This window comes from Nannobrachium achirus, assembly GCF_963921795.1.
Source record: "Nannobrachium achirus genome assembly, chromosome: 24".
NCBI classification, from domain to species: Eukaryota; Metazoa; Chordata; class Actinopteri; order Myctophiformes; family Myctophidae; genus Nannobrachium; species Nannobrachium achirus.
This window is the reverse complement of record NC_137831.1, coordinates 40,196,624-40,212,822: the sequence shown is the minus strand read 5'-3', so window position 1 is coordinate 40,212,822 and position 16,199 is coordinate 40,196,624. Positions and strand designations below refer to the sequence as shown.

The following is a 16,199-nucleotide window of genomic DNA, read 5'->3' as shown; positions in this document are numbered from 1 at the left end:
AGTGTGACTGAGTTACTAGGGCCCAAGGTGGAGGGGGCCTTAGTTAATTTATACTTTAGCTATTGAAAAATAGCAGATATACAAGCTCACAGCGCGGCACCGAGTGCCGCGCTGCGAGCTTGCAGATCTGCTATTTTTGAAAAGTCGTGAAAATGTGTGCAAATCTTTGAATATATTTATTTTTGAAGCGAACATTTGTAACTCAAATTTCGCTTCTGGGAGGGTCCCTGGAACTAGATATTTTGAGATGGGGGTCCGTGGCCAAAAACATGTCGTGTGGGGCTCCGCTGCTCTGATATTCGGTGTTGCAACGCTAGGCAAAAGAGGACGATTACCTTTGCCATTATAGTGCTTAAGTGCATTCCCCAGACTTAATCGCGTTGCACTGACTCGGGGGGGGGGCCCGGCTGGGGTTTATCAAAACAAAAAAGGTGTTTTGGTGCTCGGCTCCACCTGCCAATGGAAATCCACAGCCCAGTGTATAACTATGTGTTGTTGTACAGGGATACCTGTGGGGAACGCTCCCATAACAACGTCCCCGAATGGAATGTGGTGGTATGTCATCACGTCTATTGCGAGAGCCACTACAAACAGGACCCGAAATCGGGGCAGAGGCGAGTCAGCGTATAGCAATACGATGAGGGCATGCGATGTAGCAGGCACCAAGTCTGGTCTTGGCAGACACAGATTCCGTTTGTGCAGGTGTATTTGTACCATCTCTCTGTGTGCATGTGCGGGTATCTCTGTGAATCCCTGTGTGTGTATGTGTGTCTGTCAGTGGTGTAAAGTAACTAAGTGCATTTACTTAAAGGAGCTATAGTCAACTTTTTCTTGAAAAATGGATGCTAAAATAAAAATAATGTTTCGAATTTTTTTATAAAAGAATAAGCTTCATATATGTGTTTCTATTCAAAAATGACCACAAAAAGCGTAAAATAATGATAAAATAATCATTTTGGCCTTGGTCAGACCGTCTATAGACTAGGATGTAAACAAAGTGTCGGCCCTACAATGAAGAAGTTGACTATAGCTCCTTTAAGTACTGTACTAAAGTACAATTTTGAGGTATTTGTACTCTACTTCAGTATTTCCCATTTCCAATACTTTTACTTCTACTTCACTACATATCGGATCCAAATATTGTACTTTTACTCCATCCATCCATCCATCTTCAACCGCTTATCCGGAATCGGGTCGTGGGGGTAACAGTTCCAACTGAGACCTCCAGATTTCCTTATCCCGAGCAACTTCCTCCACTCCCTCAGGGAGTGTACCGAGGCGCTCCCAAGCCAGTTTGGACTGGAGATATAATCCCTCCATCTGGTCTTTGGTCTGCCACGGGGTCTCCTCCCAGTGGGACGTGCATCGAGGACCTTCCTAGGAAGGCGCTCGGGATTTGAAAACTTTAGTTACTAGTTACTTTGCTGATATAAAAAATTTAGATCTGCCATTTTCAAACATTTTATACTTATATTTTTTGTAATTTTACATTTTGATGCCAATACTTTGATACTTTTACTCAATTAAATTTTGAATTCTGGACTTTTGCTTGTAACGGAGCATTTCTACATTGCAGTATTGGTACTTTTACTTAAAGGCCCGCTGACACGCCCCGAAATTATAATAGTACGACACAGTAGGTCACGTGGTCTCTCTGAAAACGGTCTGAAATAGTCTCAAACTCATGTCACAGTGTAATCTGCCCCTCGCCCCCCCCAACAACAGCTGACCAGTACAGTAAGTAGTCTAAGTACTGTAGAGTCAATTCATTTGATTGGCTTATAATTGCGCATTCCCACAATGACATCAAAAACATATTAACTCATATTTTAAAGGAGTAGTTCACCCCCCAAATGACTTTTTTTCTATTGATTAGTCATGCCATGGAGAGTAGAGTTCAATAATATTTTTTGTTTTTTGTCACATTCCTAAGACAAAAATTTGATTCGAGTAAATTTACCCTCATTGATTCCGGATGGGGACCCGTTTAGAAACGGGTCCCCATCCGGAACGAATGAGGGTAAATTTATTGTTATCACATTTTTGTCTTGCGACAAAAAACCAAAAATATTATTGAACTCTACTCTCCATGGCGTGACTAATCAATAGAAAAAAAGTCATTTGGGGGGTGAACTAGTCCTTTAAGATGACTTTTTAAAGTGACAGTACCCCTTTAGGTGACAGTACCCCTTTAAGTAAAACATGTAAGTACTTTATACACCACAGGTGTGTCTGTATAACCCGAGGACGAGACGCAGATGAAGCGATGGATCATTCTTTCCTAGCCATCCGTCATCGAGTGTCTTTTTTTGTTTCTGGCCGTTCGCTGCGCTGCCCTAGGTAGCTTCCCCCAGGGACGTGCTGGGCCCCTGATTCAGCCCGGGAAAAAGAGTTGGAGAGGCCCTCATTGCGCGCTATGGAGAGAGATCTCTCTCCATAGCGCTGCTGCTACTCAAAGATTTGTGACAAAGTGACAAGCCAGTGGGCCAATTACATGAAGTTATATTTTGTCGTTGTCGGGTGGAAACCTTGTATGTCCAAAACCGTTTGTTTTGTATTTATCATTTTAAAATTGATTTAAACTAGTGAAAACAGCCGATCTACAAGCACACAACGCCTCGCACCGCGAGGCGTTGTGTGCTTGTAGATCTGCTGTTTTCACTACTTTTGTGCGACGGCCTTGTATGATGAAGCAGGGCTTTGCTTTGCGAAAAGATTTACACATTTGAAACTTGGAGATACGAGGTTTCTACCCGACAGTGACGATTTACTTTGTTGGCCCGCCCAGCCCCCAAAATGGAACGAAGGCCGACATTTTATTTAAATTTTTTTCCTAATGGAAAATGGAATGAACCGGCCGTTCGGGAGTTGTCCCGCTTTTCCCAATGGCCAGCACGTCCCTGATTTTCTTACGCTGGGCTTTGTAGCTCCAGCTCTGCATGCAGTGTTCTCATGTTCCCCATGTTCTCTGTAGCAGATGATCAATGAACCCGGATCATGCGGTGGTGGGGGTAATGAGAGCCGCGCGCTGCATTGCCGCGCATGGATTCAGGGGCGTCACAAGTGGGGGGGGGGGAGTGGGACTGAGTTACTAGGGCCCAAGGTGGAGGGGGCCTTAGTTATTTTATACTTGAGCTGTTGAAAAATAGCAGATATACAAGCTCACTGCGAGCTTGTAGATCTGCTATTTTTGAAAAAGTCGTGAAAATGTGTGCAAATCTTTGAATATGTGTATTTTTTAAGCGAACATTTGTAACAAGAATTTGGTTCTGGGGGGGTCCCTGGAACTAAATATTTTGAGATGGGGGTCCTAGCTTGGCCAAATACATATCATTTTGGGGGTCCTTGACATGAAATGGTTTGAGCACCACTGACATAGAAACATTTTATTTTTATTTTTTTTAATCTTAGAAGGATTTGAAATATTCCGAGACTTTTTCATGATTTTTCCAAAAATAGCAGATCTACAAGCTCGCAGCGCGGCACTCGGTGCCGCGCTGTGAGCTTGTAGATCTGCTATTCTTCAATAGTTAAAGCACAGGAGTGAATCCTTGTACCCAGGGCCCAGAATTCGGTGCGACACCCCTGCATGGATTCATAGGCCTTCTGTGTTGTGTTATCATCTCACTGTTAACTGTACAGGTTGTCAATTTCCTGTCTCCGCAGGCCAGGAATCTGGAGACCAGACGGAGCCTCTGTCGTCGCAGGTCAGTGGGGCGTAGGTGGGGGATGTGAAACCGAACGCATGAAATCTGCAGGGGGTCAAGAGCGTTCAAAGCCTGGGATTTCAGGTTATGATCCCTGGAAGGAAGAGTTGCAGGCGTCGAAAGCCTGAGACATAAAGCTGGGTTCAAACCTGAAGCTATTCTAGTCGCTTCTATATCACTTCACTTTGGTCGCGCAGGTCCGCGTTGGTAAAGAAATGATGTCCCGTTGGAATCAAGGCGAAACACCAGGAAAAAAGGGAGTCCCAACACCCAACACCAGAAACATGTCCGTGTCTCCGGACAACATCAACGCTGATTGGCTGTCAGGACGCGATGGGTGGAGTGGGGGTGAAGCGAAGGTCGCTTCAGTTGGATTTTTCCAAGCGGGGCGAAGATACAGAAGCAACCGTTTGCGTCGTTCGCGCCGCCCCTTTCGGATCGGTCAGGCCCGTTCGCGGCACGCTCAGCCGTCTCGTCTTTGCATTCACTTTGTATGTAATCGCGCCGCTCGAACTATCCAGGTTTGGACGCAGCTTAACTCATTTGTAGCCGATCCCGCGAATACTCGTGAAATATTAAAAGGTATCTAGAGTGCCGATCACGCGATGTCGCGGGCTATTTACTGTATATGGGTCAGTGACGTGACGCCCCAAAAAATATGTTTTTAAAAAAACTTTAAATTGCAGGCATAAACGTTATTTACTTTTGTTCTACTCACTCTCAACCTTATGGAAATACATTTTGTTTTTAGATATGTTATTGGAATCAGACTTTATTCAGCAGTTTGTTGTACTTGTGCCTAAAATCGTCATATGGTGTGACATGAAAATAATTGTTCATAAAATGAAAATGGAGTACATCTTTCTTAAGTTACTCACTTTATCAAAGTCCTTTATCATAACTAACCAGTGATCCACTATAGTTTTTTGAAAATTAATTATATCTGTATATTTTTTTCATAATCGACACTCTGTGTGAGGCCCATGTTCATGATCTTACAACATATTTTAAATGTATTCTGTCAAAACTTTCTCTAAAATTACACAAATATTTGTGACTCTTCCTGATAATATTCTCTATGTAATCCATAAACATTTTTTTGGTTTAATCATTAATAAAGGTATGATTTCTCACTATTTGGAATGTCACACCAAATGATTTAGTGTCACACCGTATGATCATATCTTCATGTGTCAAAGCAAACTGTGTTTTAACCTACCTATTAGTGAGTACTGAACTTTACTGATTGATTAAACAATTACCCAGGATAACATGGCCTTAATATTTCTGAACAGGATATTATTGTAGGGCTTTAACATGGGATAAGAAAGAATTGTAGTAGTAGATGGATGATGAGGATGTGCACAGGAATGCTACGCACACCTAAGTCTTCTGCCGGCCCACGGCAGAAGGATCCTAAAGGGACAATAAGGCGCATAGCCACACTTGGAGCCAAGGCATTGAAGGCAACATTTTATTAACACCAATTAGTGGAAACAGAACTCAGCATTCAGGTAAATTGCCTTTTTCCAAAGTCTCCTGAACTTGAACACAGCATTTTGTGTTGAACAAATGTAATTAGGAATCATGACATTACACCACATCTCCACTAGCTAAAGAGTGCTGGGTTGCGCAACTCTTAAAATAGCTGATCTACAAGCTCTCGCAGCACAACGTGTTGAGAGCTTGTAGATCAGCTATTTTCGCTAGTTTTGTCTCGGGTCCTACCTTAACACTGTCCACTGTCCAGTCCAGTGAGTGAAAGTACAAAAGTATTAGATCAGATTAGATTATACATTTAGACTGTATTGTACATCAGCCAGTCGTATTTGGTGAGGGTAGCAAACCGGCTGCCTTGTTGCGGTTCTGCTATGCCACAGACAACCTCCTGCTCTTCGTAGAAAATGCAGTCTCGCCCCTTTGGCTCCTCTCTCCTTGCTGGGTCATTGTTTAGTTTCTTCCTGTACTTTCTCGTTCTCTCAGCACTTGTCATTTTCCAGCTGACAAAAGAAAATGGAATGTATAGTTTAAGACAAAGAGAAAATATTGTTTAGATTGAAACAATATTTTAAGGTTTCTGTGAAGGGGTTTCTGCTCTGTCTGATGAATTTGAAGTATCACTGAATGAAGCTAAATTTCATTTTATGTAAAAATGTTTAAAACAAATTTTTAAATGTACAAAAGAAACATGGAACTTTGTTATTTGTTGTTATATCTGTAGTTAAATACAGTATAAATCATATGGTGTGACAGTCAAGTCATATGGTGTGACAAGCAGACCTGTCACACCATATGATTAAGTGTCACACCATATTACTGTTTTCTCCATTTAGGTTTACCTTGAGGCTACTATGTACACATTAGCATGCTAACAGCATGCTAGCTATAACAAAGCAGCCTAGATCTACATGGAAATATGACCAAAACGTCAAATAACTTAAGCTTTTTTTAAAGAAAAGGTGTCACACCAAAAGACATCCAGAATGGTGAGTTTGTCAACGTTTCAACAAGATGGCATTTCATGAAAATGTTAAAATCATAACTCACCTCAGACACCTGTCTTGCAGTTGTGCTGGGAGTGCTGAATAGCCTTACAGAAGAAGGACCTCTCTAGCCAATAGGTGTCCAAATAATTGCCTGTTTAATTTTTCCAAACTAGTGTCACACCAAATGATTTTGGGTTGGGGGACAAAATGTTTTTGATCAGAAATGACTGAAAACATTATGCTTTGACTTTGAAAAGATATAGGCTCAAAATAGACATTCTTTTTAGCCTAAATTCATTTTCAAATGATTTTTAGCAATTATTTTTCTTAGTTTTATTCAAGTTCCCACTTTGAGAAACAAGGTCAGGACAGTCACACCATATGAGTTTTGCCATGTTTGGTTGAAGATTCTGAAGAAATGAGGAATGAAATGTTTTAATCTTGAGTAAGTTCACATAAAGCTTAATGTCCTGCACAATATTCAGAAGGTTTTTGACAAATATATTTTTTATTTATACATGTTTGACACCGAGGACAGCGAAAACGTTACGTCACGTCACCCACCCATATACAGTAAAGTTGGCAATGGCTACATACCGTCCGTTGAAAAGTGCTGGCACGGGTGGAATCGCCGATTCATTATCATCGCGCATCCACGTGCACACAATAGTAATCCCTTAACATGGAAGCCAACGGTCTTTCTCATCTTTAATGTCAATTTTCTCCAAAAAACACTTTTGATGCCAAGGATGGCATTGGATTCTCGCTAAAATAGCAAAAGTATAAAGGGATCCATCTTCCACCCCTGTTTACATTTCGACCACAAGTATTTCCGGGTGAATCTCCGTCAAGTAGGAATTCGTTTAGTTAGCTCGATCTACTTCCGGCCTTCAAAATAAGAGACTGGCCGCGGACGGAGCAGGCGGCCGGCAGCTTGGACATTTAACCCTTTCATGTCTGGGCATTAGATACACCCAGTGATGGGCAAGCTACTTGGAAAATATAGTGAGCTACACTACTAGTTACACTTGATTAAATATAGCTCAACTACACTACAAGCTATCCCCAGAGAAATGTAGCAAGTTACACTACAAGCTACAGGACAAAAATAGCTAGCTACATCAAAACTACTTTTTCTTTCTTCTTTTTTTCCACCAAACAAATGGGCATGCAGGCAAAAAATGTTGTAAAAAAAATGTTTATTATAAAACAGACTGAAACTGGAAACCTTCTGTCTGCTTTAAATTAAATGTATACCCCTCACTATTGGGAACACTATTGTAATGACTGTTCTATTCATTTATTTATTCATCCCGACCGTGATGGCCCAGCTACTTGGAAAATGTAGTAAGCTAGATTACTAGTTACTCTTGATTAAATATAGCTCAACTACACTACAAGCTATCCCCAGAGAAATGTAGCTAGCTTCCGTTACGCTACTTAGAAATGTAGTTAAGCTATGTAGCTAAGCTACTTGTAGCTAGCTACTGCCCATCACTGGATACACCTCTAATGTTAGGACAGGGCCCGAATCTTACCTTTGGTCCAGGGAAACCCTCTCCGATTGGCCCTTTCTCTCCTGAGATGCCCTGTGGCCCTTGAGGTCCCTGGGGATGAAGACAAGCAAACAAACAAACAGACAGACAATCAAAAATCTTTTGAATGAGTGCAAAGTAAACCACAACAAAACGAAAGAAAAGTATATTGTCGTAGTTAACTATGAAAACCGGCACATCTTGTCCGCGTATCTCTGTAGGCCACGCCTGACACTGTGGTTCCCCTGACACAGCACAGCTGTGACATCACAGGTCTATGGGTTTGTCGCTCTGACATCACTGTGATGTCAGGGGAACCTCTAACCGAATGGGTTTGCCGCTCTGACATCACGCTTTGGCTTCACTGTGATGGCACACTAACAGAATCCCTTTTATGCCCATATATGGAGTTCCCTGATGTCATCAATATTATGCCCATATCTAACAGGACTTCATATGGGAATGCCCATATATGGAGGCCACATCGGCCACATACCACACTAACAGAATCCATATATGGCCAAGACAGATGGCAGAGACTAGCCCATTATCTGTGTGGCTGGTTCTACAGACAGGGATCTCCATGTATGGGCATATGATGTCAGATCACATCACATAACTAATAACTGAGTAAGCATGTTTGGGCTCTCAGGGGTCTCCATATGGGTAACTGGTCCGATATACATCACTGGCCAGATGGCAAAGAATTGTCGCCCTGAATATTGTGTAAAAGTACATTTTCTTGAAACTGTCATATATTTCTTGAAACTTTCATATATTCTAGATACATTGGACATTCAGTGAATTATTCCAACCCTTTTTTCTTTGTTAAAATTTTGAATTTTTATGGCATACATGTCATGAATTTCAAAAGTCCATAATTCAAAATATTACACTAGTACACGAAACCACTCAAAACAAGGATTTATAATAGCGAAATGTCAACCTTCTGAAGTCAGAGTTGTTTGTAGGAAAAACAGTAGGAAGTTTCCGAAGTCAGTTATGATTTGGGGTGCTATGGCATCTGCAATGCTTTTTCACACAATTTTCTAATTTTTCGAGAAGGATCTGTATATTCCAAACATTATGAACTAAACATTGGTGTGTGTGTGTGTGTGTGTGTGTGTGTGTGTGTGTGTGTGTGTGTGCGTGCGTGCGTGCGTGCGTGCGTGCGTGCGTGCTTGTGTGCGTGCGTGCGTGCGTGCGTGTGTGTGTTCCTTAGGAGTGTATTTATAATGTGTTTATTGGGTGTGATTCATGATCATATGCAATGTGTGCGTGTGTGTGTGTGTGTGTGTGTGTGTGTGTGTGTGTGTGTGCACAAATGCACACAGGTTTGGCACCACATCCAACCCCAGGAACCCAGGACAGTCCAACAATGTGCTCACTCTCACTGGCTGAACACTTTTGTCTATTGTGTGCTGTGCGATGCATCACGCACTTGTCTTGACTTAAGACCATAAGTCTTTTGGAAATAACAAGTACAGACAAAGCTTGTGTGATCTATTGCATTTTCTTGTATTAATGTGACCAGAAGCTTAAGTGTTATTTCCAGGAGTATAATTTATTGTGCAAGTCATAAATGTCATGTTCTTTTTTTTCCCGCTGTTTTTGCCAGACAGGATTGGGAAATTTGGGAAAGAAGGGGGTTGAGGTTATCTGTTGAACTGTTATTTTTGAATCAATGCCATATTGGCGTATGCCTCTCCCAAGATGTCCCATCAAACGCATGGTGCAAAAGTAAATGGGCCGTGTAAATGCGCACTTGAAGTCTTATCATCGATGAATTGAATGCCAAGGACTTCGAATGTAAAAAAGACCGTAAAAGGACTTATTTGGGATGTTCCTTTTAGGCAGGGTATTTAACTATACTTGTACCGTTCTCCATTTTTGTCTAATAAAATAATCAATCAATCAATCAAACAAACAATTATCAGACCTGCATGCGAATCACATCTGTGTATGCAGTTTTGCAGTTCCCATGTAGACTCAAACGTAAGGATTGGTTTATACGGTATAGTCAGTGTTGTACCCGAACGCGTTCATAGAACGATCGTTCACGAACACTTTCATATTTTGGGGCGAACGTGAACTGAACGCTCTTTGTTTCTGCTTGATGAACGCTATTGTCGAACACGTTCATTCTGACGTCCATGAACGGCGCTCTTCGGCTCGTTCACTCGTTCGGTCTGCGGTCTTCTGTCCTTGCGTCTTTCTTTTCATTCACATTTCACATTATGCTCCAATAACACCCATAGTGGAGTTCCTTGTACATGTAATTTTTTGTTTTCATTTCAAATTTGTGTTAAAGTTTATTTTTCACTTCCAATTTGTAGATTATGGTCTATAGAACAATTTTGGTTCGAGTGTCAAGACAGTAGATTGAAGAAAAATATAGTTTTTGCCCTATTTCTAAAATGACCAAAATCGGAATTGTGTCTTAGTTTTCCCACAACTGCTGTGTAATATATATATTTGTTATTGCTATATCTAGTCAATACTGTGTGGGGAATCAATTGGAGTTACATTTTTTTCCTATACCACAATATAGTGCCATTGGCTTTAACAACTACTAGAACAATATTTTAACAAAGACAAAATAAATCTAACACCTATATACAGTCTGCTCTGGTCTAGCTAGTTCTCACAAGTAGGCCTACATTTGCACAGATGTGTGCATTTCAACTTTTCCTTCATGTAACTGCACCAAGTGCAGGTTGGCATACAAGCACTTTTACAAGTGCACTTACTTTAATATATCCTTGGTAAGGGGCAGAGTGGTCCAAATGGTCCAAAATAATCCCATAATCAGTGGGACTGTGGACGGTCATCATGGACCTGAATGAACCAGTAAGACTCCCTAATCGGGAGATAAGCAACCGTCATACACAAACTTTAGGCAAAGGCAAAGGTAGCCAATCAGGAGGGAATATGGGAAATGGGACTGATCCATGTTGATGACATGACTATAGAGACACTGTGTACCGCTTTGTGTGATTTTAGGGAAGAATCTGTTGGAGCAGTGTCCAAAAATGTGTTTTGCAAGAATCTGCCTCATGGTGGCGCTAGAAGAGGGCCATGTGTGAGAAATGGGTGGAGGTTGTGGTTTTGCAACCAAGGAGTGTGTGTGCAATGTTTGGCATGGATCGGGGCAACGGTGGCGGAGATATGAGTAGGGCAAAAGTGTGACGTGTGGCTGACAGACAGACTGACAGCCGGTGGAGGTTTTGATTGACAGAGTACTACACATATGCAGATACATACATACGGTATGTGCTGTTGCCCAGGCACTTGCTTGGAAGACTGTTCAGATGTTGATCCAAAGCATCAGTTGGGGGTGGAATTTTTTCCACATCCCTAGTTTTCTGTGAGAATTGTGTCATTCAACAGGAGGCACTGCTCTGAAGGGAGTCAAGGACTTCAAGTACCTGGGCTCATGGGTCAACTCAACAGAACAAGATCTTCAAGTGAGGAAATCACTTGCATGGAGGGCCCTTAATGGCATGGCTAGTGTATGGAACTCCAACCTCCCCCGACAAACCAAACTCAGCTTCTTCTATGCGATGGTAGAGTCTGTTCTCCTATATGGCAGTGAATGCTGGACCTTGCTCTGCAGAAGTCTCTAGACGGGTGCTACACCAGAATGTTACGTGTAGTGCTCAACATCAGCAAGAGTTCACATGTCAGCAACAAGAATCTGTATGCTGGAATATTAAGGGTGAGCGATAAAATAGCAGCCAGGAGAATGAGACTTGCAGGACACTGACAAAGACACCAGGAGCTGCCAGCCAGCAAACTGGTGCTGTGGGAACCAACACATGGGCACCGGTCACGAGGACGTCCCACACTTACATACCGGTATGTGGATGTACTCAAGAAAGACGCAGGAGCGCAAAGCACCAGCGAGCTGGCCGGATGTATGGAAAACCGGGATGACTGGAAGCGACGATGGAAGGCTCATCTGAGGACGACCTAGAGAGAGATGGCCGCATTCAGAGCCTGGATGTGATGAAAATTACACAGAAGCACTACAACAACATCTGTGTCACCAGTATGCACCATCCCAAGTGATGATGTTTGGAGGGCATAGAGAAGATGTAGGCCTACTAGGACACAAGTGTCAGCTTCCTCATGGTTGCATTGATCCACTGTTTCCAACATGGTGGACTTGATCACCTGCAGTAATGTAGACATCCTTGTCATCTGGAAACTGTGAATATGTTAACAACTTACTTGAAAGGAATGAGTACAGTTCCTTCTTACTTAACAGCTCCTTCTTGTTGTCAATGTTTCCCAGAAACCTTTGCCAATTTCAGTACTCCACCATCAATAACAAAAGTCATAAACAATTGGCACAACTAACTCCTTCTGAACAGAAACCTCCTCAACAGAAATCACATCCAGGCTCTGAATGTGGCTGCGGAAATCTGGATCTCCTTCAAAAAAAGCTGGAAAGATTACTAGAATGATCTCCTTGAATACCATCGCCTATCCATGCAGCCATGGCTCTATCCATGCATTCACTGGCTCAGACAGCACATTGTCATTCAAATCCATGGCAGGGTAAGCGATCCTGCTACAAGGTGATGCGCAAAGTGCCATCCCTGATGGAAGAATTTGTAACCCTCGCTGACACTCCAACACAAGCATCTCCAAGGCTGAAAAAAGTGGGCAATGATGTTGATCATGTTCGAATGACACAATTCTCACATAAAACTAGGAACGTGGAAAGGATTCCCCCCCAACTGATGCTTTGGATCAACATCTGAACAGAAGCGTCTTCCAAGCAAGCGCCTGGGCGACAGCACATAACTATGTATCTGCATGAATATGTTCATTCAGGTCCATGATGACCGTCCACAGTCCCACTGATTATGGGATTAGTGGTCCCATTTGGACCACTCTGCCCCTTGCCAAGGATATATTAAAGTGTGAAGTGCACTTGTAAACGTGCTTGTATGCCAACCTGCACTCGGTGCAGTTGCAGAAATGTTGAAATGCACACGTCTGTGCAAATGTACTTGTGAGAACTTGCTAGACCAGAGCAGACTGTATATTAGATTAGAATGTTTATTCTTTGTTAAAATATTGTTCTAGTAGTTGTTAAAGCCAATGGTACTATATTGCGGTACAGTTAAAACAAATGTAACTGTATTGTTGATGTTGAGTGTAATAACCATGTTATTGTCTAATTTGTGTGAAATATCAGAATATTCAAAACAAATAGTTGACTCCAGTTGATTCCTCACACAGTATTGACTTGATATAGCAATAGAAAAATATATTGCACAAGCAATTGTGGGAAAATTAAGACATGTAAAAGAATCTTAATTACGATTTTGGTTATTTTTGTTAATAGGGTAAAAGATATATTTTTCTTCAATCTGGTGTCTTGACACTCGAACCAAAATTGTTCTATAGACCATAATCTACAAATTGGAAGTGAAAAATAAACTTTAACACAAATTTGAAATGACTGAGTGTCCAGGCACCCCACTACCAGCTGCAAGACCTCGCGATGAGCAGACTGAGCGCCTCGGTGCGCTCACTGCGCTGGTCTGGGTGCTTCTCTTCCTCATTACGTCTCGCAGGTCGCAACGCAAGTAAAGCCTGACTACTTCGCCGTATGACCTGTGTGTGTTGCATGCCGAAAACAGCTGATCTGCAAGCTCACAACGCGTCGCATCCACAAGACAACGTGAGCTTGTAGAGCAGCTATTTTAAATGTAGAATTATGAACTAGGAAATGAACTAGTTCATTTTAGAAGTTTTGAACTTGAACTTTAACTAGTTCGTTTTGAAAGTGAACTTTCCCAACACTGGGTATAGTTGTGTGCCGGTGTTGTACACCTGTACATGTGTTGCGCGCAATATGCGCCTTAGGACATGCAAACGTTTAATTCCAGAAAGGGGGGTGGCATATAAATACATTAACTACATCACATCTGTGTAGCCTATGCAGTTTTGCAGTTCCCATGTAGACTCAAACTTAAGGTTTGATTTATACTGTATAGTTGTGTGCCGGTGTTGTACACCACCTGCACATGTGTTGCACGCAAACTTTTAATTCCGGAAAGGGAGGTGAGATATAACTACATTAAGATGTCGTTAGGAACCTCTGCTTTTTTTCAGACGCTCCTATACAGCCCCAGATGTTTTCAATATTGAACCATGTCATTAATATACCTTAGAGGAGTTGTGTGGAAATAAAATAAAAAAAGTTCCCCCTCTTCTGTGTTGCCTAGAACTGGAGGATTGATTTTGGGGTTTGTATTGTAAAGTACAATGTGTGATGTCATCAAGTTGTGATTTGCAATACAAACCCCCAAAATCAATCCTCCAGTTCTAGGCAACACAGAAGTGTGGGAACTTTTTTTTTATTTCTACACAACTCCTCTAAGGTATATTAATGACATAGTTCAATATTGAAAATGGGTGGTCTTCCCCTTTAAGTATTCATCGTTGTCGGGTGGAAACCTCGTATCTCCGGGGACTGCCCATAAGTCCGAAGGTTCATTAGTCCGAATTTAGTTAGGGTAACTGAGGTTAGGGTTAGGGTTAGGGTTAGGCATAGTATTCTTTACAAATTCGGACTAATGAACCTTCGGACCAATGCCATGGCACCGTATCTCCAAGTTTCAAATTTGTACCGGTATGTTCTTTCGCTGCTTCATCGTACAAGGCTGTCGCACAAAAGTAGTGAAAACAGCAGATCTACGTAGATCGGCTGTTTTCACTAGTTTAAATCATTTTTAAAATGAAAAATGCAAAACGAATGGTTTGGGACATACAAGGTTTCCACACGACAACGACGCATAAATCAAGCGTTATCCTTCCACATCCATGTTTTCTGCCTCGCTGCAAAGCATTCGGCGGGAGAAAAAATCTCAGAATTGACGTCGTACTCACCGGTGGTCCCGTCTCACCGAGTCCGGGTGGTCCCGGGGGGCCGGCACGTCCCTGGAAACCAACATCACCCTGGTGAAAGGAGGGGCGTACCGACAGAGAGACAGACAGACGGACAATAAGAACAGTAAAGGTGGGAAAGGTTAACATCATGGTATTTTTTGTTTTTCCTCCTATTTTTCCAAAACAACAGGATAGGAAAGTTCACCTTAGGTCCCGGCAGGCCAATCCCTGTCTCCCCCTGTATTCCGGGTGGTCCAGAAAGTCCCCTTTCCCCCTATAAGACGGAGACGCACGCACGCACGCACGCACGCACACACACACACAAAGGAGACAATTATGTAGTTACATTCTATTGAGGAATTCCATACGATAAGTGCTGAACCCCTTACCGTATAATCGGTTACACCCCGCCACTCCGACATGTCTCCTTTCCGACATGTCTCCTTTCCGACATGTCTCCATTCCGACACTAACCCTATCTCTAACCCTTACCCTAAACCTAACCTCTATGGAAGTGTCGCCACTCCGACAATAAGAAGTCAATTTCGGAGTGGCGACATGTCGGAATGGAGAGCGACACCCCGTATAATCCTCTGGGCTGCAATCACACTAAAGAGTGATACTGTATACCCTCTACTTGTCCTTTGAGAACGAGGGGGGGAGGGTGTCTTCCAATTCATTCTCTATGGAAGTCACCATGCCTCTTCCGATGTCAAAACATGCCCATATATGGACATTACCAAATATGGGCATTCCCATATATGTCCTTAATATTGATAACATAATATCCTTAATAATGTCCTTAATATTGACAATATAGGAATCTCTATATACGTATGGGCATAAAACATACGTTAATTAGTAATGCCAAGCAGGGCCTTGGTGAGTTAGGGCCTTTGTTTGATGCCTGTGGATCTCCATATATGGGCATAAGGGGGTACCCTAACATTCTAATTTTCGGCCTGGGATTTATGACATCAGAAATCTATTTTTTTTTTCTTTTTCTGGGAATGGACTTTTATACCCTGAGAAATCTCGTAGCTTGTCTGACAGTCTGTACAGGAAGTGATGTCACGTGACATCCTTTTTATAGCCATATATGAGTCATTCTGTACCACATCACTGTGACTCACTGACATCACGTGACATCACTTGCTGTACTGACAGTCAGACAATACTGACAGTCAGACAAGCTACGAGGTTTCTCAGGGTATAATATGCGACCTTCGGTCACAATGACTTTACTGTTTGTAGGAAGCCTCAGATGTGAAGGTTTGTTTATGTCACAGTCTGACCTGTGTTGCAACCAGCCCACAGTGTTTAGGTCTGCAGTCTCCTTCCAGTTCTTGCCAGATTGTTTTGTACTCATAGCCCTCAAGCGTTGCATTCTTGCCAAGTTCAAGTTTTGCACTGACTGACGTCTGTTTGTTTCCCTCAGACTATGTTTTTGCCCAGCCCCAGTACTCTGCCTCGCTGACTGCATTTTGGATCTCGACCACTTTTCCCTCCACTGTGTAAGATAGGGATGTCCGATATTATCGGCCGTCCGATATTTATCGTCC

At 42.3% G+C, this 16,199-nt stretch overlaps 1 pseudogene across 1 annotated transcript in view; it reads right to left on the bottom strand.

Moving 5' to 3' along the window:
* The window catches only part of LOC308280287, a 104,938-nt pseudogene that overhangs the window by 53,588 nt on the left and 35,151 nt on the right, over positions 1 to 16,199 (bottom strand). Inside the window, exons 11-13 of the transcript in view lie at positions 14,843 to 14,911; positions 14,638 to 14,706; positions 7,732 to 7,800 (exon numbers count right to left, since the gene is read on the bottom strand). The product of the transcript in view is annotated as an uncharacterized misc_RNA (transcript). The remainder of the gene's footprint in view (positions 1 to 7,731; positions 7,801 to 14,637; positions 14,707 to 14,842; positions 14,912 to 16,199) is intronic.